Source organism: Gymnoscopelus microlampas, assembly GCF_963454915.1.
Source record: "Gymnoscopelus microlampas genome assembly, chromosome: 14".
NCBI lineage: Eukaryota > Metazoa > Chordata > Actinopteri > Myctophiformes > Myctophidae > Gymnoscopelus > Gymnoscopelus microlampas.
The window spans coordinates 22,763,251-22,789,586 of NC_139951.1; the positions used below are offsets into that span (position 1 = coordinate 22,763,251).

The 26,336-nt window shown below is 43.9% G+C and overlaps 1 protein-coding gene across 1 annotated transcript in view; it reads left to right on the top strand.

The window, feature by feature from the left end:
* The window catches only part of LOC311060979 (arf-GAP with dual PH domain-containing protein 1-like), a 314,152-nt gene that overhangs the window by 181,909 nt on the left and 105,907 nt on the right, over window positions 1-26,336 (top strand). The window lies entirely within an intron of this gene.

The window sequence follows — 26,336 nt, forward strand, 5'->3', positions numbered from 1 at the left end:
TTGTCTGTTGGTCGGGCATTCCATATTTTGGTGGCGTAGCAGTAGGACTAATTTAACCCCATGTTTGTGCGGAATTTGGGTTGAACGAGATCAGTGGAGCTCCCTCTGGTGTTGTGCCTGTGTGTCTTTTACGTTATTGAAGTAGTTTGGTACATGGGTGTCTCTGTAGTCTTGAGGATCTTGAAGACCAGGCCCATTGCAAGTTTCTGTACTCTATCCTCTACCCTGAGCCATCCCACCCTAGCATAATGAGCAGGGCTTAGGTGAGGCCAAGTAGTACAATGCCTTTGTGGTGCTATAGTACCATGAGGTGCATGCATAGTCATAATGACATTGGATGAGTGCTCCAGGTAGTGTCCTCAGTGTATTCCTACTGACCAACGAGGAGATCCTGCTCAAAGTGCTTAAGTGATTAAGGAAATCCCTATGTCAAACACGGATGGAACTCGGCCACCTAACACAGTTATTTGGGATAGTGTGGCAGTGGTACAGTGCTCGGCTGAGGAGACACTGGTGTTTGTCCGTTTGCAAGGGAACCAAAACAGCAGCCAGCAAGCACCTGCTGTGTGAAATGCCAGTGGTTTTACCTTTTCATTCACCAGGGCATTTTTCCACAGCGGTATGTGGAATCTTGATATTGTTCACGTTGTTCTCAAGCGACACAGCTACTTCTGATAGAACGTCAACCTACCTTGGCAGAATGTGGGTCCAGCAAGTACAGGCATGTCTGACAGTATTCTAGTGATGAGGTTTCATGTTAAACAATGCTGATTCTAGTGTCTGGTAGATGTGAGAGGGTGTCAGACTTTGGTCTGGTAGATGTGAGAGGGTGTCAGACTTTGGTCTGGTAGATGTGAGAGGGTGTCAGACTTTGGTCTGGTAGATGTGAGAGGGTGTCAGACTTTGGTACTTTCAAATTCTTTTCAAAGTCTTCACAGTCTTTTATAGTGTATAGTAGATGTGAGACAGTGTCAGACTTTAGTCTTTTTAAAAAAATGACAAATTATTTTCCACAGTCTTTTGGTGTATGGTAGATGTGAGACAGTGTCAGTCCTTAGTCTTTTCAAAGTCTTTTCAAAGTCTTCTAGACTAGAATTAATGGATAAGCACGTGACCTCATGACTCCAAGATGTTCACATCATAGTACAATAACCATGAGCTGACATGGAACACCAAACAATATTCAAATGTATTTTGCTTCTTTATCACAAGAAAGCCAGGAAAATATCAGGTATCTCAATATATATATAAAAATTAGTACAAACTTCAAAAGCCTGCTATGAAAGAGTCTCTGCTAAAAGGAATAAAAACCAACATGAGACACTAATGATGAGACAAGGTTCTCTAGTGTGGGGGAGGACAGGATATAATTCAATACCTTTCATGAACATCTCAGTTTGCATTCCCAAGGCAACGTAATCCATCTCACGCATCTCCATCTATTTTTGTCCTGGTTTTCTTTCAGCCAGTATCCCTATTATAATAATGATTCAGAAAGGTAAGGTGAATTCTAGATGTGAGGGCCTTAAACTACAGATGTTATGGTTTATTTAAAAATAGATGAAAGATACGTTATGTACAAAATAACAAAGGATAAAAGTGTATTCAATGTATAAAATAAAAGATGAAAACATAGTCAATATGCCAATTTCCTCCCCACACACATTTCTGCTGTTGTATCCTACTGACTCACCTACCAATGAGGATCCCCGTTGGGAGGACGTAGAGCCTTCGTCCTACTCCTCCCGCCCAACATTCCCTGCTGACATGACAGGTTCTGCCCCAGCCTGTAGGATTAAGTGCAGTGACAATTATTTCGAAATTTTAGACGGCACACCAAGTCATCTCAGACGGCACACTAAAGTGCCGCGGCACCCCGGTTGGGAAACACTGGACTAGTGGATTTGACTGAATAACCAGTGAAATTATCATGTTAGGGTTTAGCATGTGGGGTTTTGAAATGAGACTTTGAAGCAGAAATGTGAAGGTCAGGATTGATGTCAGTATCAGCTGACTGTACACCCTTTGATAACTGAAAGAGTGAAGAATGTTAAATATTGAAGGAAACCAAAGGCAACAGGTTTCACTCTTCTGTCATTTTGATGGAAGAAATTCAGTTAAGATGGGTTATCAAAGGAAGAGATGGATGTATATTGTGAAGCTGTGTTGACTGTGTTTATCCACACAATGATACAGATGAGGAAAATCCTTATCCAGTCCTGCATTGGGAATCTCAATTGTTTTATTGGCAGCAGGTATGTTTGAAAATACTGTACACAAGGAATTTCTCTGTGAGGTCGGTACATTACATTGAAAACAACAGAAACATTTACAGCTGCTGCAGCTGACCATTTAGACGAGGAATAAGAAGGAGGAAGAGGAGAAAGATGGAGAAATAGGAAGATGAGGAAGACATGAGAAGTACAGGAGGGTCCATTAGCACACTGGTTCACAACATCAGGTCTGGGGACCACCTGGGGACCAAATGGACCGGTAAGGGTCTGTAACACTTGAGAGCGTATAATCTGAACCAAATGGACCCTTTTGGTTCATTTGGTTCCATTTGTACACTATCAGAACTAAATAAACACTGAGGATTTTACAGTGTAGATTGGGGTCCCAGAAATGGCTTCAAGTGGGTATCCATGGCCTAATGCATATGAAACTGGGGCTCCTTGAAGTTCAAAAGGTTGAGAATAACTGCATTAATTTGGACCTGTGTGGACCTGTGGCCTGTGGAAAGTCTAGTGACAGAGGTCAGTTCAAACCAATATTAAATCCGCCAGATGGCGCCCTTTAACCACTGACATACTGGTGGCAGCCACTTCTGGACATAAAATAACTGAATGGGTAAATAATATGAATGTATGACCTTATGAATCCCAGTGGTAAACCTGCATATTGTATTTGTAAAAGTTTTCAGTAACAGACAGGCCTGGATGTTTATCATTTTAGGGGCAAGGCCACTTGACCTGGTGTTTTTAAGGCACAAAAGTCCAACTGCCAGGGCAGGAAGGCCATCAAATAAAACAATTAAGTGGACAGAATAATGAATGTCTAAGAGCCATTTGAGCCATTTTGTTTCTAAATTGATGATGTCACCACAGGGCTTGGTCAAGGCCAGGGTTACAGGGTATTTAACCCTGTCTGTAATCAAGGGCAGGTGTTGCTGATGGGAGGCAAACAGTTTTTTGACTGTGTTTAGGAGGGCTGTTGGTATATCCACCCTAGGTTTAACTGTTATGTTTAATTGTATTTATTATTTGTAGGCTGGAGTGATTGGCACAAAAGCTATAAGAATAAAAGCATTTATTTATGAACTTTACGTACGGTTTGGACTTCAGTCTTTTTATCACAAAAAAAACATGCTATCTAAATTGCAAACCGCATAAGGCTATCATTAAAAACATAATATGAACAAATAATCAACATACTTCTGCATAGTATAACTAGCATTTATGAAAAAAGTAGGTTACAAGAAGTGATACCATGAATGAAGAAAGATTACAGTGGGGAAAAAAATGTTATTTTGTTTTTTTTCTTCCCTCTCTTAGTTATTTTTTCAAACCTGTTTCCTTGTGGAAAAGGGCTGGGAATAAAATGCATGGATAAAGGACATGACGAACTGTCACACTCCTGGTGGTATAATTGTAGATGACCCGGTGAACATCACTATTCACAACCATCAATTACTCATCCAAAGTGCACACAGCATGCTAATTAGCCAGAGAGACGCTGTGTTCCATCAGCACTACTGTTTATAGCTGCATACTGAAAACCATGCATTTAGGTGTCAAGTAAAAAAGAAAAAAAGAAAGAAAGTATTTTTTGGGAGAAAATATCTACTCTGCAGGAAAATGGGGACAGCGTTTACTTTTTATCGTCACACTGCATTCTTTGAAAGTTCACGGCTTTGATGATGTGTACAGAATCTTGGGGAAAGGTCACAAAAACATTTTTTTTTAATGTCCTTGTCAGGTCTAAAACCAGACACTGCTCACTTGTCACGGTGTTCAAATGGCTAGTACGTTTCAAGACTGACATACTATAATGTTTTTAAGTTTTATTCCAAACTGAGATGCTCACCTTTTGAAAAACACTACACCTACATCTTTGACAACAATAGATCACAACATATGACAGTGCCTTTTATTGGGTGTCAGATAACACAATTTTGAAGACAGGATCCTTTGTTCGTTACAATCTGTAGTATGTATTATGTTCATGTTCTAACCATCCTTTGGGATGGATAGACATTTAACCAACATCTGTTAAAACAAGCTTGGGCATTCTCTGATACTGTATTTGTTGATATTTATTTTAATCAATTTGTCTTGTCTGATTTATGAACCGGATAAGACAGAGAAGCAGGATTGAATCCATTAGAGAGGCTCTCTTTCTGCAATAGCTTGTTTTACACAGTAACTCATCATTGCTATGTACAGTACGGTACCTGTAAAAAACTAAAACAATGCTTGTATATACTGTAGACATGGTGCGTGTGTGTGTGTGTGTGTGTGTGTGTGTGTGTGTGTGTGTGTGTGTGTGTGTGTGTGTGTGTGTGTGTGTGTGTGTGTGTGTGTGTGTGTGTGTGTGTGTGGAGGGGGTATCACAGTTACAACAACCAAGGTCAACCAAGGTGCTGTACAAGGTCAAATAAAAACAAACAAGATTAAAACAAGAAGAATTAAAAGAAGCAAACAAATGTAATATAATATAAATATCATATAATAATTGTATAAAAGAGGACTAAAAACTGTCTGTCCGAAGTATAAGGGCCAGGGTTTAAACAACATTAAAGCCTGGAGAAAAAAATGGCAAAAATTGCTTTTTTTCTTCTTCTTTTTGTCAGTCGTGTTTGGCTTTTTTGTTTTAGTTTTTTTTTCCTGTTAATGATGTCTACTTTTGTGTTACTTTGGCGCCTTATTTGTTCTAGTTTTTTTGTTTTGTTTTGCCCTGCTTTGTCCCAATGTTGTTATCACAGACATCTTATAGCTCTTTTTGACTACAAGAACTATGTGAACTGTATAAGGACTGGATTTGTTTTCCATTTGTCTCTCGGTTTCAGATAAGGATCCAACCTAATTTGAGCCCTGCGCAGGAGGTGGTAGGCCTACTAACCCTGAGTTCTGGGAATGCAAAACTTCAAATTTCTAAAATAGCTAAAGTAACAGATCTACAAGCTCACAACGCATTGCAATGAGACACATTGTGAGCTTGTAGATCAGCTATTTTCACTTTTTCTATTAAGTTTTTTTTAATAACAAAACTTCACAGGTTCTGGAAAGTTGGTGTGCAATTTTATGTTTTTACATAATGATCATTGTCAAGATATCAATTCAATATTCTTTCAAATAGCAGGTAATGTCATTAAATGACAAGATTGGCATATTAACTATGGCAGTGCACGGTATTGTGGGGGCTAAAACCTGAATACGGTAGAAACCTGGGGAAAACGAGAACATGGCAGGTACATTATGTGATATTTGCAAACCATCATCTCTGACAACATAATAGCCCAGGCTGCAGTGCTCTATTTTGGCTCTTTCGGGTATCCTTTTCCTTTTAGGCATTGAGTTTTGTACACACATACCGCGCAGTGTGCACATACTAAGTAAGTACGTATGGATAACAGAATCAGGAACCATGCACACAGCACCTTCAAGCACCTCTCAGCATACTATGACAATAATGCTGACCAATGTACACATTTTGTGCTATAACCATACATAATGTAATTCTCTTTTTTCGCCGCCATTCCTATCATTTCTTTGTTGTTTATAATTATCTCTGCCAGGCTGGAAGGCAGGGAGGCAGAGATTATGTTATCACTGTGTTTAATTGTAAATTACTATTATGTATAAATTGGGACCCCAAATTCGATTCACTTGTTGAGGGGCCTCTATAGAGCCCACCTCCAAAAGGCTTAAAACACTTTCACTTATACCAATAGAGCGGGCATCACAAATGCGAAAGGTTGCACCGTATGTCGTATAAATGCAATTTCCGCCGTAGCTTTTCGGGTCCTGGCGGCTGCAACCCACAACTTACACAGCCCTGGCTAGGCAACCCAGCCTGGCAGAGATAAGTGCTCAGTGTAGTGCCCCTGTCTAGTTGCTGCTATTCTCTATTATGTCTTATTACTGTTTATTATGTAACAATAAAGATCTTAAATCTTGAATCTTAGGTTCAGAGTGACCTTCAAGAGGGAAAAAGACACATCTGAACTAAACAGATTAAGTCTACTAGCTGCATAAGCATCCAGATATGTTTGTGACGCCATGGGCTCTACTTTATCAAAGATATTCCCTTATGTCCGGTAGGAGACACAAAGAGTCTCCTTTGTGTCTCCTACCGGAACCGCTGCCTATCGGTCCACTGGTCATCAAATGATTGGCTTAGGAATGCGACAAATCCCCCCAAAAATCCATGAATTCAAGTCTCTATGGGGTGACTAATTGTAGGGAAAAAAAGTTTTTTTTGGGGTGAACTATCCCTTTAAATGAACACGTTTGCTGTGTATTACAACAGATGATACTGTGCCAGTGTTGCCTTCCAGACATGTTGGTGTAAATTTGAACATTGTTACAAAATGGAACTCTATGCTAACCTTTCTGTGAAATTGTATTGAATGACATGGGTGTGGAGTAGAAATTGGAGAAAGATGATATACCATTTCAAAATTTCCCCAACTCAAGAATGTGTTTGTGCACACTCACAAATGCATGTGACCACACATGCACATGGAGATATACAGACACACGCATGCACGCGCACACAACCACTCAATTCCTGTTAGTGAAGATGTTCTGCAGCCTCACCGTTCTCAGGGTTCTGAAACAGACCATGCCAGGGGAGATGGGGAGGGAGAGGGAGAGGGACAACAGCATGAAGAGGAGAGCGTTCATTATCATCTGTATGATCATGGTGTCATTTGTGGGAACTTGTCTTTATTTGGTGCTTTATGGAAATATGAGTTGATCAAGGCCTCTTATTAAATGACATGGATTTAGTTGGAGCTATATGCACACACACAGTCTCTCTCTCTCTCTCTCTCGCTCTCTCTCTCTCTCTCTCTCTCTCTCCCTGCTCTCCACCTCTCTCTCTCTCTCCCTGCTCTCCACAGCAGCTTTACCTGAGATGAACTAGTCTCCTGTAGCCTGGTAAAGCCCCTCCCTCCGGAAAATCTAATTTCCATTTGATTTCAGGAAGGAGTCTGGCCTGAAGGCTTGTCTGGGCGTTTCTAGCCCGTTCACCAAATGGACGAACCTATCAGCGTCGTCGCTCATCGTTCTGTAATTGACAGCGACAGTTGGCCAATCAAGTGGCGAGTTCAAGTGAGCCCGAATGAAGCCGAGTGCAGTCTGAGTGCAGCCGACAAAAGACGAACGGCAGCCATTGTTGTTTGTGCGGTGTCTTCACTTCTTACTTTTGGTTTTAAAACGCACTCAAACTTCTTTTTTGAGGCACGGAATTTACTTTTAAGATATCTTTTAGATAGAATTTAGTTGTTTAACTTCATATATGTGGTCAATTAACCATGACAGAGCCTATTTTATTTTTTAAATCAGAGAACCGGCAGGGGCGGGCAGTGACACGCATGTATCCGAATAAGGCAACCTATTTTGGGCATGGCCTTCTCAAAAGTCCCGTTGTGTCACATTAGTCATTAGGTGGTAAAAATGCACTGCTGATTGGCTGAAGGGGAACACTGCTGATTGGCTGAAGGGGTTGTCAGTCAACGGTATTACTCCCGCCCAACTCCAGCCCACAGCCAAAATTGCAGAATGGGCGATCATGCCAGAATCACTCCTGAAATAAATGACAAATGAGATTTCCGGAGGGAGGGTCGTTTGATGAGATCAGATACGCTATGCACGAGGAAGCTCCGGGGGGAATCAAGTTCGTACAACAAACTTTGTGCGTTTGTTGCGCCCCCTATGGACATAGGTGAAAGCACTTTTGGAGGTGTGCTCTATAGAGGCCCCTCAAAATGCGATTCCAATCTGGGAATGTTTGATGTTGCATTGAAGCTAGCCTAGATACTTTATTCTAGTGTCTGTAGGATGCTTGTTCTATCCATGAATCTTGTCTAACTGCCTGTATCTGTTAGCCTGGAATCCAGGTTCAGCATTTGTTTGTTTTTTTTACTTCGCTTCTACGTCTGGCTATCATCCTGTTTGAGCCGTATTTCCAAACGTCACCTATTATGAAGGCAAGTTAGGAAGTGACTCGAATTTTATATTGGAAGGATCTGTCCTGCCCCACCCACGGATCTTTATATTGGAAGTCATTGGTCCCGCCCCGCCCACAGACCAATCAGAATCCTCTTCGCCTGGGTGTCCAAGATAGGCCCTTTCCTTTAATGATCTACCTTTCCTATGATGATAGCCAGATGAAGAAGTGAAGTGGGAAAAATAAAATAAAACGCAGAACGAGCGCCTCTGTCTGGATTCCAGGCTATGTACCTGTGCCTGTGTTTAATAAAGAAAATTGGGTTTTAAGTCCTCAATTCCTGCCTGCTTCTTCCTGCGTTAGAGTCCAGCTTCAAAATCCTGAAACATACCAACAGACAGCTAGAACAATTACATCACACAGTATGAGGTGGGTAATAATGATATAACTGGGATGATAGGGTGTGAGCTGGCAAAGGTGGACACCAGATGGCTCTGACTAATGGGTCAGTAGCAACCAGCCAAACTGCCATGACAGCTCTGCCACCACACCACATTAGCACCCTACCGTTGCCTTGTCAGCCGTATCCTCCTCCCACAGCACGCCAGGCTAGCTTCTTTGGTTTACTCTTTTAAAGCTGCCCTATGCTAGATCTTTAAATAAAAATGCAAGGGAAACGGATTGAAACCTATAAGACCACCCCATTGCCCCTGATTAAAATGCTGTACATTTATCACAATGAGTTTCACTGCTCTGGTATACAAGTGGTGTGAGTATCACATAACAGTAACCCCTCAACCCCTTATTAGTTTATTGCCGTTCTTCTTTAATTGCTTTTATGTGAAATTTGTTTCAATTGTTTTATTATCTGGCTTTGTGTTTGACCAGGAGGCTGCCTAATAGAAAGCACAGCAGTGACAATACTGTACAGTGTGGGGATGAATTAATTGGATTAATGACAAAATGGGGGAAAGAATTATTGGCTATACTAAAAAAAAAAAAAAAACAGTATTTTATTTATATTTATTATATTTAAGCGTATTTAAGTACAGTGAGTACCGCCCAAGGAAGCTACATTGATGCTTTGGTGCATTGGTGCAGATCTGTTTACATTCCCCGGGCATGAAAACCGCGTTGTGATTGGTAAAAAAAGACAGCTTTACACAAAAGTACATGCAACGTACATACAAAAATCTTTACAATAGGCTTTTGTCCCTTTTTGCTGAGGTATTAGTTGGTATGTAGATTGAGACTAATCTCTCTCTTTTCTCTCTACAATATGTTCATTTCATTATTCTAATAAAATGTTTGTACATAAATTAGAGTTTTATTGTTATTTCATAGGTTTCTATGGATGTATTCATCATGGTTTATAATGTAACTGTATCGTACAGCCCTGGACTGGATTATAATTACTGTGGGATGTCTGGTAATGTTCAGAGGTGTAAATTGATGATTTCAGTACTGTGCAGTGCAAAATAATTTGTGTTTGTGAATTAGAAATATTTGTGTGGATAAATCCTGCAAACTAGCTCATACATTTCCTCCCACATATCGTTGTGTATCGAGCTTAACCATGTCATGCAACTTCAGTAGCCTACTTTTTTAACAACATATATTACTAGGACCACTACAGAAAATTACAGATGAATATTTAATATCCTGGAATTCACATTATACCACTGACTGTCCCTGTAACAAATTACTCACAACTTTGCACAATGTTCTTAATGTGGACAAGGTCCATCAGCTGTACGCTATAGGTTTCACTGTACCTTGCTTAATATGGCTCTGAGTCTGCTGATGTTCTTTTACTACATGCTTTTAAAAATGTGATGGTGAAAGAAGGTCATAATATTTTATTGTTAAGCTATATTAGTACAATAGGCTAGTACAGGCTTCTTCCTGGGTATGAAGTATGAAGAAAAGGCTCCACTGTATTTTTATTGTGATCAATTGAGATTAAGAACATTGCCCGTCTCCGGCCCTCTCGGTCATTCTCTGCAGCTGAAACACTCATCCACCCCCAAAGTCCTCAATAAACTTCAATATGTCAATAAGTCTTCTCAAACCTCATGTCCCATCCCGCTCCCTCAGGTCTGGTGACGCAAACCTCCTTGAGGTCCCCAAGACCAAGTACCATACCTGAGGCGACAGAGCTTTTGCTTTTGCCGCCCCAACCCTGTGGAATGCACTCCCCAAAACTCTCAGAGATGCCCCCACCCTCCAATCCTTCAAAACCGCCCTCAAAACCCACCTCTTCAATATTGCTTTCCCCAGTCAACTCCACCCCCCCCCCTTTCTTCTTTCCACTGTTTTTATTCCTTAGTCTTAATGTTTTTTTCCCCCCTAATAAAGTTGTTTTTATTTGTTGTTTTCTCATGCCCCCCATGTAAAGCATCTTTGGGTAATCAGAAAAGCGCTATATAAATTCGAGATTTAATTATTATTATTATTAAGATCTTCATCAGGACATATACGTGGGAATGGGCACACACACATACATTTATAGGTCATCATCTACACACTGATAGGGTAACCCCAATAGGGCAAGTGAGGTCACAGCAGTCAACTCAACTGACGACACAATAAAAATACAGTGGAGCTTATTCAGCGTGTGCAGACTCTATTGTCTTTTGTGATACTTTTGCTTGTCTTGCACCTGGGCCATGGATGTGCGTGCACTACCCTCCTCACTACCTTCCACCTTTTTTTTTACTATTGGGCTCGTTAGATGCCTTCAAATGTCACCCACCTTAGATGCCTAAATGGAAAATGTAGTCTAAGATATTAGAAAGCTGTGTATTTATTGTAGGAAAAGTCTGTTCCTGCGTTTTTCCTGATGAATCTAATTGTGCTCATGTACACAAGCCTAATATCCCGCCTCATTAACCTCCACAATTAACCATAAATGTTTAATGAAAATTCAAGCTAGTGGTACCCTACAACTGAAACCAGAGTGAGTTATTAATAATAAAGCATATGCTTGTATGGTTAAAAGCCAGCAAAATGAGATAGCAGAGAGAAGAGTCTGAAGTCTCTTCCCTACACTGTTGTGTCTCAGACTCAAAATAATCATGGGTTGAGACAGGCCATAATTGCAATATGAGTGCAGAAATTGTATCCTGTCATTGCCAGACTGATCATGTGGGCTCACTCACAATATCATGGAGGAACTTGGGAGGGTCTTGGAATGCCAGGCTACAGAAATTGCGCCAATTAGCCTATATTTGGGAAACCAGACATTGCCACAAATTGTATTAGTCGATGATAAAAATATAATTTATAATGGAGAGGTGGACAAAAGGCGCAACAGCTGATCTACAAGAGAAATCATACCTGTTAGTGGGATATTGTCCCTGCAGAGGTGTGACACATCACAGCAGCCTTGATTCAAACTTCCTTTAATTTACCACTAGAAGTGTTCCAATTGTGTGCACCAGTCGTACACATTTCAAACAATTGTAATTATTTTTACATCAATTTCAGCATTTACTTTAGTTTGTATGCTGTAGCCGATACATTTCCTAGCCTGCCTGCTGGCCATACAGATCACGTGGGATCACACAAACAATATCGTGGAGAACATGTGTGATTCCACATGATCAGTCTGGCAATACCAGGCTATACATATCCGTCTGCTTTTGTCTGTTTGGTTAGTGTCACATTGTTGTTGGTGTGCTGTGAACACAAGAGATGTGACTGTGTATTCAGTATAGGGCTGATCCAAATACTTTGAAACTTTGAAGCTTTGCTCAGTGACATGGGATTCGAAAGGCAAAGTCCATATTTGAATATTAATGTATGTTTTCTTTTTCCACTTTTTTTTCATTCAACCCTCATCTTATGTAGCCTAACTGTGATGAGATGAGACGAGTTTCACCATATGAATCAGTAAACAAATGGAAGGATATTACGTTGACGGCAACAGAGACAATACTCACATGGTTTTGTGTACCAAGATGCTGCAGCAGTATGCTGCATACAGTACATCTGCAAGCTAAGGATTCTAATCAGACAGAGCTTTGCTGCTGAATGACAGCAAATGTGACACATGTGATATTCACACAAGGTTTAGAATCAAACAGAGCTTTACTACTGAATGACAGCAAGTGTGACACATGTAAATCCATACATTTACATATTAACGACTGACGTAAAACATGACAGCTAATGGGCCTCATTCACTAAGCTCGTTTACGCCCATATTTATACTTTAGGCATTTACGGAACTTCCCACATTAAGAGCCTGATTCATCAATCTTTTTTTTGTCCGCCCAATGGGCCTCATTCACTAAGCTGTTTGTAAATAGCGTGTAAATAAAGTTACTACAGGTGTGTGTATTTTCTCAAAGCACAAATCGACCTGCGATTCACAAAAGGGAGTGTAGAGCCCTGATATAGAAGTAGCAGTCTATGGGGGATGTCACCTGTTAAGATGGACAGCAAGGTTGAATAGAAGTAGATTAATATATAAGCCACATTTTCACTACAGTGCCAGAATTCTTCCAGCGAAATAATTAGCATAACTTGCTGGAATAGCAATGGGAGAGACCGTTTTCACATGCCCTCTTTGGCAGCAAAAGTTCTGGTATTGCCTGATAAGCGACCGTTTATTTTCTAACAGTATAGTACTTTAAACTCGCACGAGAGGTGACTCTAAGCGTGCAAGATTGTAACTTTAATCCATCGAAAGAACAGAGGATAAGCGAGCAGATTTCTCTTTTTTTTTCTCTCTCTCTCTCAATCATTATCACGGGGACGCAGGGATTAACAGATGGAGTTGACAGTTAGTTCTGTTTCTAGCCTAAATTCTCATGTCCAAGAAGACATATCTTGAAATGTCAACATAGCTCATTTTTTTTAAACAACAACATTAAAGACGGGGTGTCGTGATTTTCAGTGACCCCCCCCCCCTAAAACCTAATCATCAGGTATTATGGTTATACTAGGAGGAAGATTTTTTTCAAAAAAGTGTACAGAAATTGTTAAAATTATGTTTTTATGTGGACACGCCTCCAGTTCATTAAGTATACCTGGTTCTCACCTTAGCACCTCCTCCACCACCTTAGCACCACCCACCTGTCCTAGTCCCTCCTCCTCCTCATGCCCACACCTGTTGTGTTATGATAATGAGGGGGAGGGTATATTTTTACTATGTCACTAAAGCACTGTTTCTCTATTGGCACGTTTGACCCTCAAGGTTTCAGCCTCTAGGTAGAAACTCAAAATAGTCAGAGAAGACATAAAACACCATAAAAACACCACCAGGGGGCTTAATGAAGTTCTATCAACCTCATATACACATGAAAAACAGAAAAAGTGCAAAACCCTGGCACCACCTCTTTAATTAATCATACAAGACAGCTGTGTCGCGACCAGTGTTGCCCGATGTTGCGAGAGAAATAAACAGCCAGGTCGACGAAAACAAGTCCAAAAGAAGTGACTATTATAGGCCACATGAGCACTTTAAACATATATGCATCGTCTATTTGAAAATAGCCGATCTAAGCAAATTAAAAGCAACCCGCAACTACCAATATTTACAAGCAACTTGCTCAAGCTGAAACGGGTGATTCATTTGGTAGTGATGGCAGACCGTTTACAATGAGACTCAGCCGAAAAAGTGATGTAAAAACTATATGTATGGATTACCCTCACGGTAAAACTCCCTCAATTGTCACATTTCTCTTGTAGCCTACCTTAATTTGATTTAAGCAAATAAATAGCTTGCTCGGCTCGACCACGATGACAGTTAGAACCCTCTCTCACCCAACGTTCTCTTTTTCTCTTCAGTCAACGTCATCACGCTATCTCAGCCTCCCAGTACCTTGATTTCTAGCGTTTTCATATAAGGGACATTATACTAGACCACAGGATCACAGGTGTATCTCATTTATGTTTGAAAGTCAGAGGCCCGCTCATGTAGACATCATTTGCATTCTTTCACGCCCCATTCAAGACTATAAAAGGCAACCGGAAACATCCAACATCAGACAAAAAACGTTCTCTCTCTTCAAAATGGACAGATCTACAAGCTTACAACAACGTGGCGGTACGCACCCACTTGACAACTTGTAGATCAACGCAAGCGAGTCCCCTCACGCGATGGATCCGCTGAACGTTAATAAATGTGTTGACAAATGTTGGGCACATAAATATTTTATTTGAGGTTTGGCACTTGATTTTGCACGAAGAATAAGGCATTCTAATGACGTACGCAGGCTTTGGTCCCATGATATTTTGAGTGGACATCCGTCAAAATTCACGGACAAAAAAAGATTGATGAATCAGACTCTTAGCGGAAAAGTGCCTAAATGCAGATAAGTACAAAACATGTGCGTAAACGGGCTTAGTGAATGAGGCCCAATATCTCCCTTACGGCAGTGTCGTAACGCAGCTCTCATATAATGCATGCATAATTATACAACATCTATATATATTTTGCAACACATGTAATTTTAAAAAGTTTAACACTTTGTTAACAGGTTAGAGCAGCCACACAGGCCATGTGAGCAACGCAGCTCAAGCTCCGCGACTCATTATCAATTCCTCCATTCATAACCCCCTCCCTGTAGAATATTCAAATTAATTCAAAGTATTGCTCCAGAAGCTTTGATGTGATGTACCAGGGTTTCAGCATCTGCAAATGATAGTATTGGCTACAGTTTAGCTAAGTTGCGCAGATGGCAGAAGGCTTTGATGATGTTAGTAATGTTGTGACAGGGTCAAAGCAGGGGGGTGAAACCAAATTGTAACATTTTTTATTGATGATGAAAAACCTGTATTACGCACTTAAAAACATCATTCTCTTAACTATATTTCTGCACTGCATGTTTTATGGTTGACAATGTATTTCCCCCCGGTCCCCGAGCCACTTGACATTGGACTCCCCTATAGGCTGTGTGACATTGGCCTTGTGACAGCGGACGGCCAATGTCCCCAGGTCACGCTGGTGGCAGAGCGAATGAGGGCGGAGTAGGGTGTGGCCCACCTTATTCAAAAGTGAGCGCGAGCCACTTGGACAGCAGAGAGACAGGCATACAGGGCAGTGTGGAAGTGACAGCCAGAAGGGACGGTTGTGCACAGGAGGAGCAGACATACCACGGAGCAGAGGTGGGGAATACAGTGATCGCGGCACGTACCAAGCCACCAGCAGCGGACGGTGAGCAGACGGCGCAGTAGCAGCAGAGACGGGGAGGACAGACAGACGAACCAAGGAACGGAGGAGAGGTCCAGTGGCGATAACGTTGCGCGCTTCACACCCTCAAAGCCAGACGTACAGTCTGGCGGGCGAGTAAGTGTCCTTCTATGCAACGTTACCTTTATAAACCCACGGTCCTAAACCTCATATGTGAAATATACCTGAACAGATGAACTGGTTCTAGTTTCTATGATTGCAGGCAATACGCACGAAGACAAGAAGAGACAGTGATTCCTGGCCTAAACCCCCGCTCCAGTTAAACCCCATATAAGGACATTCCCACCTTTTGCATTGAACCGTGATGAGTATATGACATATAGCAATTGAATTGGCACTTGGCACTTTACTGCTTCAGTAATAGTTGGCACTTTAACGCTAAATTCATTATTTATTTGCTATAGTTTGCACAAGCCCTGTCTGTTTTTAGTGTTTGGTGATTGTCTGTATTCCTGTATTTTAGTTAGTTAGTGGGCGCATTAGGAGGTTGAGGTTTTAGAATTAGTGTTATATTTTGTTTATGCTTTTCAATATTTTATGGCTTATAGACGCCACTGTATTAGCTTAATAAAATAGATTACCTTTTTATACAAACCTGTTTCCGTCCAGCTTTCTCCAAGGGATATGTGTTGAAGTGTTGTTCTCATTTAAAAGTATTGTACTTACCTGGGTAAACTCGAACCTGTGAATAGCCTAAGAAAGAGTGTTACAGAGGACCCTACCTCTTAAATAAAAAGGTGGCGTAGTCTTGCAGTACCTAACAAACAGTATTATTCTCACAGTAATTACGCACCCCGCACTTTACCGTGCAACTGATATTTTATTGTTGTGAGTTTAATGTGTATTGTTATTTATTTATTATTGAGACAAAGTAAAGAGTGTCAGCATTCTAAAAAGAAGTGGCAAGTTACATGTGACAACCTGGCCACCGTCACATATTTGGCGTAGCGCGGCAGGACTGGGTAGAGAACAACACAAAATCCCTAAGAGAAACTGTATTGAAATTTTGCTGTTTGCTGCTTTTTGTTTTGTTTTGTTTGGTTGAATCAAGAAAGTAATGATGATGATGCCAGTGTATCCAGGGGCACCGTGGCTACCTAAGTTTTCGGGCATAGAAGGTGAGGAGAAATACAGGGAATGGAGAGAACAGATTAAAGGATTATTGGGCACTCAGGATTTAACAGAGGAGAAAAAAGTTGCTTTTGTAGTACAGACCCTTACTGAGGAAGCTAAGCGACAAATTAGTGTAATTGACAAGGAAGATCGCAATACAGTGGCCAAAGTCTTTAAATGTTTAGACACGTTGTATAAAACATCTGTTTCTGCTTCCCAAGCTCGTGCCTTGTTCTATGGCTGTGCGCAACGCGCAGGCGAAAGTGTGCAGGCTTATATTTTGAGGCTTAGAGAGTTGTTCTGCGGGCTGCGGCGGCTCGACCCAGACACCGCTCCCTCCGATGCCATTCTGCGAGAGCAGTTACTTGTAGGACTGTCTGAAGGCCCTCTGGGTCAAGCCTTAAGAATATATGCCCGTCGAAACCCCACAGAAGACTTCGCCGCCCTAAAAAATGAGGCCTTCCTACTAGACACTGAACATAGAAGAGAAGGGACTGCTGAAATCTTGTGCCATGCTGTTAAACCTGTCTCTATCCCAACACCCTCACAGGAATCTGAATGGAGAGAGAAACTGAAACAGGAGATTATGGAAGACGTCAAATCGCAAATGCAGGGGTTTACGCAGGAGTTCATGAAAGAGATCAGACCGCTCCTTCGACCCAACACCACCGATACACGACCTCGCGGTTCGCCTCCATCTGAACGACGCCGGGAGCCGTACCAACGCAACGAGTGGGATGAGGGAGGTAGGCCGATCTGTAGGAGCTGTAGGCAGTCTGGGCACATTGCTCGCTTTTGTAAATCTGACCCCAATCATTTAAACTAGTACGCCCTGTCGCCGAGGTCCGGGAGACAGGGGTGCAGCGCGCACTCGCCAGATCAAGGGCTAATGAAGTGTTTATTGGGGACTGTCCGACTATTGGGATCACTATGGGAGGAGTCCACTTAAGGGGGTTACTGGATACTGGGTCACAAGTCACATTAATGCAGCAAAGCTTATTTGAGGAAAAATTCTCACACCTAACGTTGGGAAATGGGCCCCTTGTTTTTAAATTACGCGCCGCTAATGGTCTTGACTTACCGTACACTGGCTATGCCATATTGGACCTAGAGCTGGAGGGAATGAAGATCCCAGGGAGAGGAGTTGTAATCGTGAAAGATGAACATTGTACTCAACCGCTGATTATTGGGATGAATGTCGTGAACGCTGTATGGCATGCCCTCTTTAAATGGCCTGGGAGGCCTGTGTTTCCATGTCAGCAGGGAAGGACGCTGTGGAAGGACGCATTCGCCACCTGTAGGAGGGTGGAGGCAGTGACGAACGAAGATGGGTCCATCGGTTATGTGTGGCCGGTCGGCCGGCGGAAGATTCGAATCCCCGCGCAGAGTGAAGTGATGATCTGGGGCCGCGCTTGGAGAGGACCAAATGGAGCGGACTACGAGGCCTTGATGGAAGCCTTGCCGGATGGAAAAGATTTGGGAGTGGCCCGTGCCCTCGTCACGGTGCGCCACGGACGTGTTCCCATACGAGTGTGCAACCCACACGCATATAGTCTGGTCCTGGACCGCCACCAGAAGCTGGGGAGGCTGTACCCGGTGGAAGAAGCGGATGTCCGAGGCGGCAGGGACCTGAGCCTGTCCCTGGGGACCGACGGAGAGGTGGAAGTGGCCGTAATCAGTGTGGAAGATGATGGACCACTGAAGACCCTGCCCGAAGAGATGGAAGTGTTGACGGAGCGTGATGACCTGCCGGAGGCGCAGAAGAGAGAGTTACACGAGATGTTGTGTCGGTGGAAGAAGGTGTTCGCCATCCATGACGAGGATTTCGGACGGACGGACGTCGTGCAACACCAGATACCGACCGGAGACGCGGCACCCATACGAGAGCGACACCGGCCGTTGCCGCCCTCCATGTACCGGGAGATGAAGACCCTCCTGAATGAGATGCTGGAGAAGGGAGTCATCAAGGAGAGTTGCAGTCCGTGGGCGGCACCTATCGTACTGGTCAAGAAGAAAGATGGCAGCTGGAGGTTCTGCGTCGACTACAGGAAACTTAACGCCGTGACGCACAAGGACGCCTTCCCCCTACCCAGGATAGAAGAGACGCTCACCAGCCTGACGAAGGCGCAATGGTTCTCCACGTTAGACCTGGCCAGCGGGTATTGGCAAGTAGGAATGGATCCCCGGGACCGGGAGAAGACCGCCTTTACGACCCCGCTGGGCCTGTTCGAGTTTCAACGCATGCCGTTCGGGCTTTGTAATGCGCCCGCGACGTTCCAGAGGCTGATGCAGCAGTGTCTGAGTGGTCAGGTGACAGAATCCTTGCTGGTATATCTTGATGACATTATAGTATATTCACCTGACTTCTCCTCTCATCTACAGCACCTCGAGCTCGTCTTCCAACGCCTGTGGAGACATGGACTGAAGCTGCGGTTAGACAAATGCAAACTTCTGCGGAGGGAAGTGCAATTTCTGGGCCATGTCGTGGACAAAGAGGGAGTGCGGCCCGATCCGGAGAAAGTGGTGGCAGTGCGGGACTGGACACCACCCTCAACGGTCCGCGAGGTCCGCGCGTTTCTAGGTCTAGCGGGTTACTATAGGCGTTTCGTGTCCTCTTTTGCTGCTATAGCACGACCCTTAAACAACTTATTGATAGGAATCCCAAATGACGTAAAATCCCACCAGTGTAAAGTCGAGTGGACTTCGGAGTGCCAGCGGGCGTTTGATGCGTTAAAGAGTGCCCTCACACAAGCCCCGGTGTTAGCGTATGCGGATTATACACAGCCTTTTGTGGTTTACACTGATGCGAGTGGCCGTGGGTTGGGAGCGGTTCTAGCCCAGGTCCAAGACGGTCACGAACGTGTAATAGCTTATGCAAGCCGCAGTCTCCACCCGACCGAGCAGAATGACGCAAATTATAGCTCGTTCAAATTGGAGCTTTTGGCCCTTAAATGGGCCGTGACCGAGAAGTTTAAAGATTATCTCACTGGCGCTCGATTCACAATATTCACGGACAATAACCCTGTTGCGCATCTCCAAACGGCTAGATTGGGAGCTGTGGAACAACGGTGGGCTGCTCAACTTGCGTCGTTTACTTTCGACATCAAGTATCGACCGGGCAAAAACAACGCCAACGCTGATGCCCTATCGCGGTTCCCAGTGCAGCCTGTAGATGTGGCGGCTGTACAATCGACGCCAGCAGCCCGGGAGGATGAGTGGAGAGAGACGCAGGATCGGGATCCAGATGTGCAGGTGGTGAAGAGGTGCGTGGAACGGGGGAGAGCCCCTAATATGGTGGAGAGGAAGAATTGGACTCGGGGAGCGCGGCAACTGTTACGCCAGTGGAACAAACTGATTATACGAAATCATGTGTTATATAGGAAGGTGACCGATCCTTATACCAAAGAACAATACTCACAGATCATTTGTCCAGGTTCACGCAGAGAGGAGGTATGGAGAGGAATCCACACGGCCGCGGCGCATGCTGGGTTGGAGAGGACCTTGGCCCAGCTGCGACGTCGGTTCTATTGGCCAGGCATGGAGGGAGCGGTGCGTCAGTTACAACAGGGTTGTGTCGCCTGCAGCCTGCAGAGGAACAGGTCAGAGCCTCGGGCCCCCTTACAACCCTTTGAAGTCTCATATCCACTAGAAGTAATAGCCATTGATTTCCTCACATTAGGTAGGCCTGCTGATGCGTGGCAAAACATTCTGGTAGCTACTGACTTATTCACCCGTTATAGTTGGGCTATTGCCACCCGAGACCAGACTGCGCACACCACTGTCCGTGTGTTATGGACGCATATTATCCAGCCGTTCGGCTGTCCGGCCCGGTTCCACTCAGATCGAGGCCCCAACTTCGAGTCCGAGTTAATGCACCATTTATGTCAGACTTATGGTATTGCAAAAAGTCGCACCACTCCGTACCACCCGGCTGGGAACGGTGGAGTGGAACGATTTAATCAGACATTACTGAACATGTTGCGATCACTAGACACTGATAAACAAGGAAGATGGAATGAGCACTTACCCGAGTTAGTTCATGCTTATAACAACACGATCCATAGTGCTACGGGTTATGCCCCCGCCTACTTAATGTTTGGCCGACATTTGAGGCGCCCTATAGATGTCCAGTTAGGAGTGCAGTCAGCGCAAGAGCGCATGGGAGTGGGTGGCTGGGTACAGGACCACCAACAGAGAATGGCGACAGCTTATAGGACCGCAGGGGAGAGGATGGGAGAAACGGCCAAGAGGAGAAAGCAGGTTTATGACCGTAGGGCCGGTATTACACCCCTATTACCAGGAGAGAGAGTGTGGATTCGAAATAGGAAGAGAGATGGCCAGGGGAAATTGAGTACGTGGTGGGACCCCGAGCCTTACGCAGTGATGGAACAGGTGGGAGCTACGGGGTTGGTGTACCGAGTCAGACCCGAGAAGGGGGGGCGAGAAAAGACCATACATAGAAATGCGTTGAAAGTGTGTGTAGCCCCCAGGTCGCCCCACGAGGACCCCCCAGCTGTAGTGCAGCCCGAGCAGGTAGAAGCAACAACGCCGCAGTATTATGGGTTTCTCTCCGTCCCGAGAGCACCAGATGAGCCACGGCGCTCGGGAAGAGCAAATATAGGCCAGCCACCCCAGAGGTATGGACATGATTAGGGACAGTTGCAGGGACTGGCAACGGAAAAGTGGGGGGGGATGTGACAGGGTCAAAGCAGGGGGGTGAAACCAAATTGTAACATTTTTTATTGATGATGAAAAACCTGTATTACGCACTTAAAAACATCATTCTCTTAACTATATTTCTGCACTGCATGTTTTATGGTTGACAATGTATTTCCCCCCGGTCCCCGAGCCACTTGACATTGGACTCCCCTATAGGCTGTGTGACATTGGCCTTGTGACAGCGGACGGCCAATGTCCCCAGGTCACGCTGGTGGCAGAGCGAATGAGGGCGGAGTAGGGTGTGGCCCACCTTATTCAAAAGTGAGCGCGAGCCACTTGGACAGCAGAGAGACAGGCATACAGGGCAGTGTGGAAGTGACAGCCAGAAGGGACGGTTGTGCACAGGAGGAGCAGACATACCACGGAGCAGAGGTGGGGAATACAGTGATCGCGGCACGTACCAAGCCACCAGCAGCGGACGGTGAGCAGACGGCGCAGTAGCAGCAGAGACGGGGAGGACAGACAGACGAACCAAGGAACGGAGGAGAGGTCCAGTGGCGATAACGTTGCGCGCTTCACACCCTCAAAGCCAGACGTACAGTCTGGCGGGCGAGTAAGTGTCCTTCTATGCAACGTTACCTTTATAAACCCACGGTCCTAAACCTCATATGTGAAATATACCTGAACAGATGAACTGGTTCTAGTTTCTATGATTGCAGGCAATACGCACGAAGACAAGAAGAGACAGTGATTCCTGGCCTAAACCCCCGCTCCAGTTAAACCCCATATAAGGACATTCCCACCTTTTGCATTGAACCGTGATGAGTATATGACATATAGCAATTGAATTGGCACTTGGCACTTTACTGCTTCAGTAATAGTTGGCACTTTAACGCTAAATTCATTATTTATTTGCTATAGTTTGCACAAGCCCTGTCTGTTTTTAGTGTTTGGTGATTGTCTGTATTCCTGTATTTTAGTTAGTTAGTGGGCGCATTAGGAGGTTGAGGTTTTAGAATTAGTGTTATATTTTGTTTATGCTTTTCAATATTTTATGGCTTATAGACGCCACTGTATTAGCTTAATAAAATAGATTACCTTTTTATACAAACCTGTTTCCGTCCAGCTTTCTCCAAGGGATATGTGTTGAAGTGTTGTTCTCATTTAAAAGTATTGTACTTACCTGGGTAAACTCGAACCTGTGAATAGCCTAAGAAAGAGTGTTACAGAGGACCCTACCTCTTAAATAAAAAGGTGGCGTAGTCTTGCAGTACCTAACAAACAGTATTATTCTCACAGTAATTACGCACCCCGCACTTTACCGTGCAACTGATATTTTATTGTTGTGAGTTTAATGTGTATTGTTATTTATTTATTATTGAGACAAAGTAAAGAGTGTCAGCATTCTAAAAAGAAGTGGCAAGTTACATGTGACAACCTGGCCACCGTCACAATGTATTGTACAGAGGATAAGGAAGGGTCAAAAACGACTCCTAGAATCCTGACTGTTGGTTTTAGGGTAATTAAGCAGCTAGGAGTTTAGGAGCAAGAAGCTTTCTGCACATGCAGGTTTATGACCTCAGTTAAAAGGTTTTCAATGTTGAGAAGGTTGGAGGAGTCATTGGCTGTAAAGGGATGTAGATATGTATATTGTCTACATAACAGTGGAACAGTGGTTTATACTGAACTTTCTGAAAATGTGCTCTAGGAATTGTATGTAGACCTACACACAGAAAAGAATCGGATCAAGAACTGAGCCCTGCAGGACACCATATTTGATGCTGGAATAATGAGAACTTACTGAATATCAAATGTTGTGAACTGTTGGATAGGTAGGAACGAAACAAGTCGAGAGCTAGTCCCCACAAAGGGCTTCATTGTGTCTTAAACACGCAGCCAACAAATGAATGATTACAGCTTCATGGGTAGCAATGTGCCAGTTCTTTCTTTAGACCATTTTGTCTTCCTCTGCCTCCTCTTCCCTCACCTCCAATTCATCATCTTCCTCCTCTTCCTAGAACTGTTCGGTTCTATGTTTATCCCTCTGTCATCCTCCAACATTGCACCTCCCCCTCTCTCTCTCTCTCTCTCCGGTATTTTCTCCTACTGTAAGTTGACTCTCTCACAATACAGTATCCATTACTATAGGCCTGCTCTCTCTTATTAGACTGAACTTGTGTAACGCACGAACGCAGATTACAGTACTGTACAGGCATACTACACACACGCACACAAGCGCGCGCGCACGCACGCACACACGCACGCACGCACGCGCGCGCACGCACGCACGCACGCACGCACGCACGCACGCACGCACGCACGCACACACACACACACACACACACACACACACACACACACACACACACACACACACACACACACACACACACACACACACACACACACACACACACACACACACACACAAGCACATGCGGATACATACACCTACGCACTCATACTGTATGCCTCTAGTGTCAATTCCTTTTAGCGGAGCATCATACCATACATCATCTCAGTGCTTGTACACATTGCATTACTTTTTACTTTTCCTTGAAGCGATGTTCTACTTTGGTAGAACCATGGGTTGTATACTGCAGCTACCTCAAATGTTGTCGCTGTCGGGTGGAAACCTTGTATGTCCAAAACTGTTACTTATCAGGAAATAAGTTCAATGTAAACGGATGCACGGACAGACAGATGGACTGACTGACGGAAACTGTTTGTATAAGGAGTGGAAAGAGGGACTGATGATGAGGGAAAGTGGAGAAGAAGTATAAAACACTTTCAAAGGTTGACACATTTGTTTTCCCCTCACTTATCAACTGAAGGGGAATACGCCCCCCTGATGGATGTCACACTGAAAAATAATGTCCCATTAAAACAGCACCAGACCATTTTCATTCATGAGCAGCCCATATATGGACACTAACAACAGTCTACCCAATGACAAAATAATGAGGGTGGTCAATTTAAAATACAGATTATTTGTGGCTAGCGGGGGAGGGAGGCAAGAGCACAATAACACGAGTACGCTAGTCTCTCACACACTTCCGTGACTCCGTCTCTGTTTTCTAAACGCAACCGATGAAACATCCTGTCATGACAAAAAAGCTAGTGTTATTAAATGGCATTTTCTGTATTGTCTTTCACGTGAAGAGCATCTCCCCTGACACTCATTAATGGCTTTCACCACCAGACAACAATAGACATGCAGTGCATGTTAAAAAAATAAATAAATAAGCGCTGACCTACACTGAAACTGACTATTCATCATCTCCTCAGTGCGGTGTCAATATCACCCCCCCCCCCCCCCCCAAATCCTCTAGGCAAAGTCTGCACACACATGCATCCAAATACACACATCCAAGCATGAGCATGAATTAATACATATGCGCAGGCTTCAGCATGCATGCAGATAGAGGGATGCGTACACATGAACACATTTTCATTGATGATAAAGGTAACATTTACTAACCTCCTCAAAACCCCCAAGACCAACCTACGTACCATGGGAGACCGGGCTTTCTGCTCGGCCGCCCCAGAACTGTGGAACGCCCTCCCTGCCCACCTGAGAGCACCACAGTGGGTTGACTCTTTCAAGAGAGGACTACAGACCTACCTTTTTAACAAAGCATTTTTTTTTAGCTACACTGGTTTTACCTCTAGGCTTTATGCCCTCATGTTTTAAATGTTTTGTTTCAGTTTCTTAGATATTTTTTTAATGGTGTGATGATTCTTTTTTATGCAATTGCCTATTGTGAGATTTTCACAAATATAAAGTGCATTATAAATGAAATCCATTATTATTACTATTTACTTTAAACATGACAAGTAAAAAGTGGCAAAAATATGTAATTATTGTAAAAGTAACCAAGTAAAGAATAGAATAAAATGTTAGGAATTTCAAGGGATAGATATTTCAGAGTCTTTGTACTAGTAAGTTTCAGCACCTCAGGACGAAGTCCTGCATGTACACGCAACCCAACAACCCACAAACAAACAAAACACACACGCACACACAAGTTCATAGGTCTTTGTTGGTAAACTGTGTGTGTGTGTGTGTGTGTGTGTGTGTGTGTGTGTGTGTGTGTGTGTGTGTGTGTGTGTGTGTGTGTGTGTGTGTGTGTGTGTGTGTGTGTACTGTGTAACACATAATGAGCCACCCTGGAGTGCAGTTCGTCACAGTATACGGCTCACATGTCACTCCAGTCTATTGTCTGTGTGGTGACAGATGAACACATGCGACGAGAGGCTGTCAATGGACAGGGACCAAACAAGGACATGACTGACATCAGCACCTACAGTATGAAGGCTTTCGGAGTGCTCATGTGACACATGACAATGAGCGACAGTGGGATAAAGAGAGAGAGAAGCAGAGCGTTTACAAGGCTACCTGCATGTGCCTGTGTATGCCATTAACCATGCCATTAAGGTATATGGTGTAAATTGGAGTGTCTGTGAGTGAGATTGACAGTTCTTATTACAGTAAGGTGGCCATAGTGGGCTAGAGAAGCCGTCTGGGAATCAGAACGTCCCTGGTTCACCCCCAGTTCGCCCCCGTCCGCCCAGTCTGTGTCAAAGTGTCCCTGAGTGCCCCTGACACTTAACCCCTAACTGCTTCCCAGCGCTGTATTAATAGGGCACAGTGCTCGTAATAGTATGGGTAAATGCAGAGGACAAATTTCACATATTTGTGCAAATGTACAGTGACAAAATACCCCAGAGGAGTGGGGACTAAATGATGAATTAATTACAGTGGAGAAAGAGGAAGATCAGAGACTGTGTGTGTGCTGCTGCTGCACACAGTTTGCGCGGTATGATTGTGCAGATTAATGTGTGTGTGTGTGCGTGCGTGCGTGCGTGCGTGCGTGCGTGCGTGCGTGCGTGCGTGCGTGCGTGCGTGAGTGTGTGTGTTGTGTGAGGTCGCCATGTGTCGGTTCAAACACGAGACAGGCACGTGCACAAATGCATTCTCTGTGTTGTTTGAACAGGTCTCTCTGTACCTGTGGATACGGTCTTTAGTGCAGCTTCAGCAGACAACAAGCCCACAGCATCATGATAATACACAGAAAGGGTACAAATTAAGAGAGTGTGTACTCTCTTAGAGTTAAATTAACACTGCGAATGTTACTGTGTACACCATTAGGGCACAGCCAAGAGAGCATCAGTTATCACTTATATT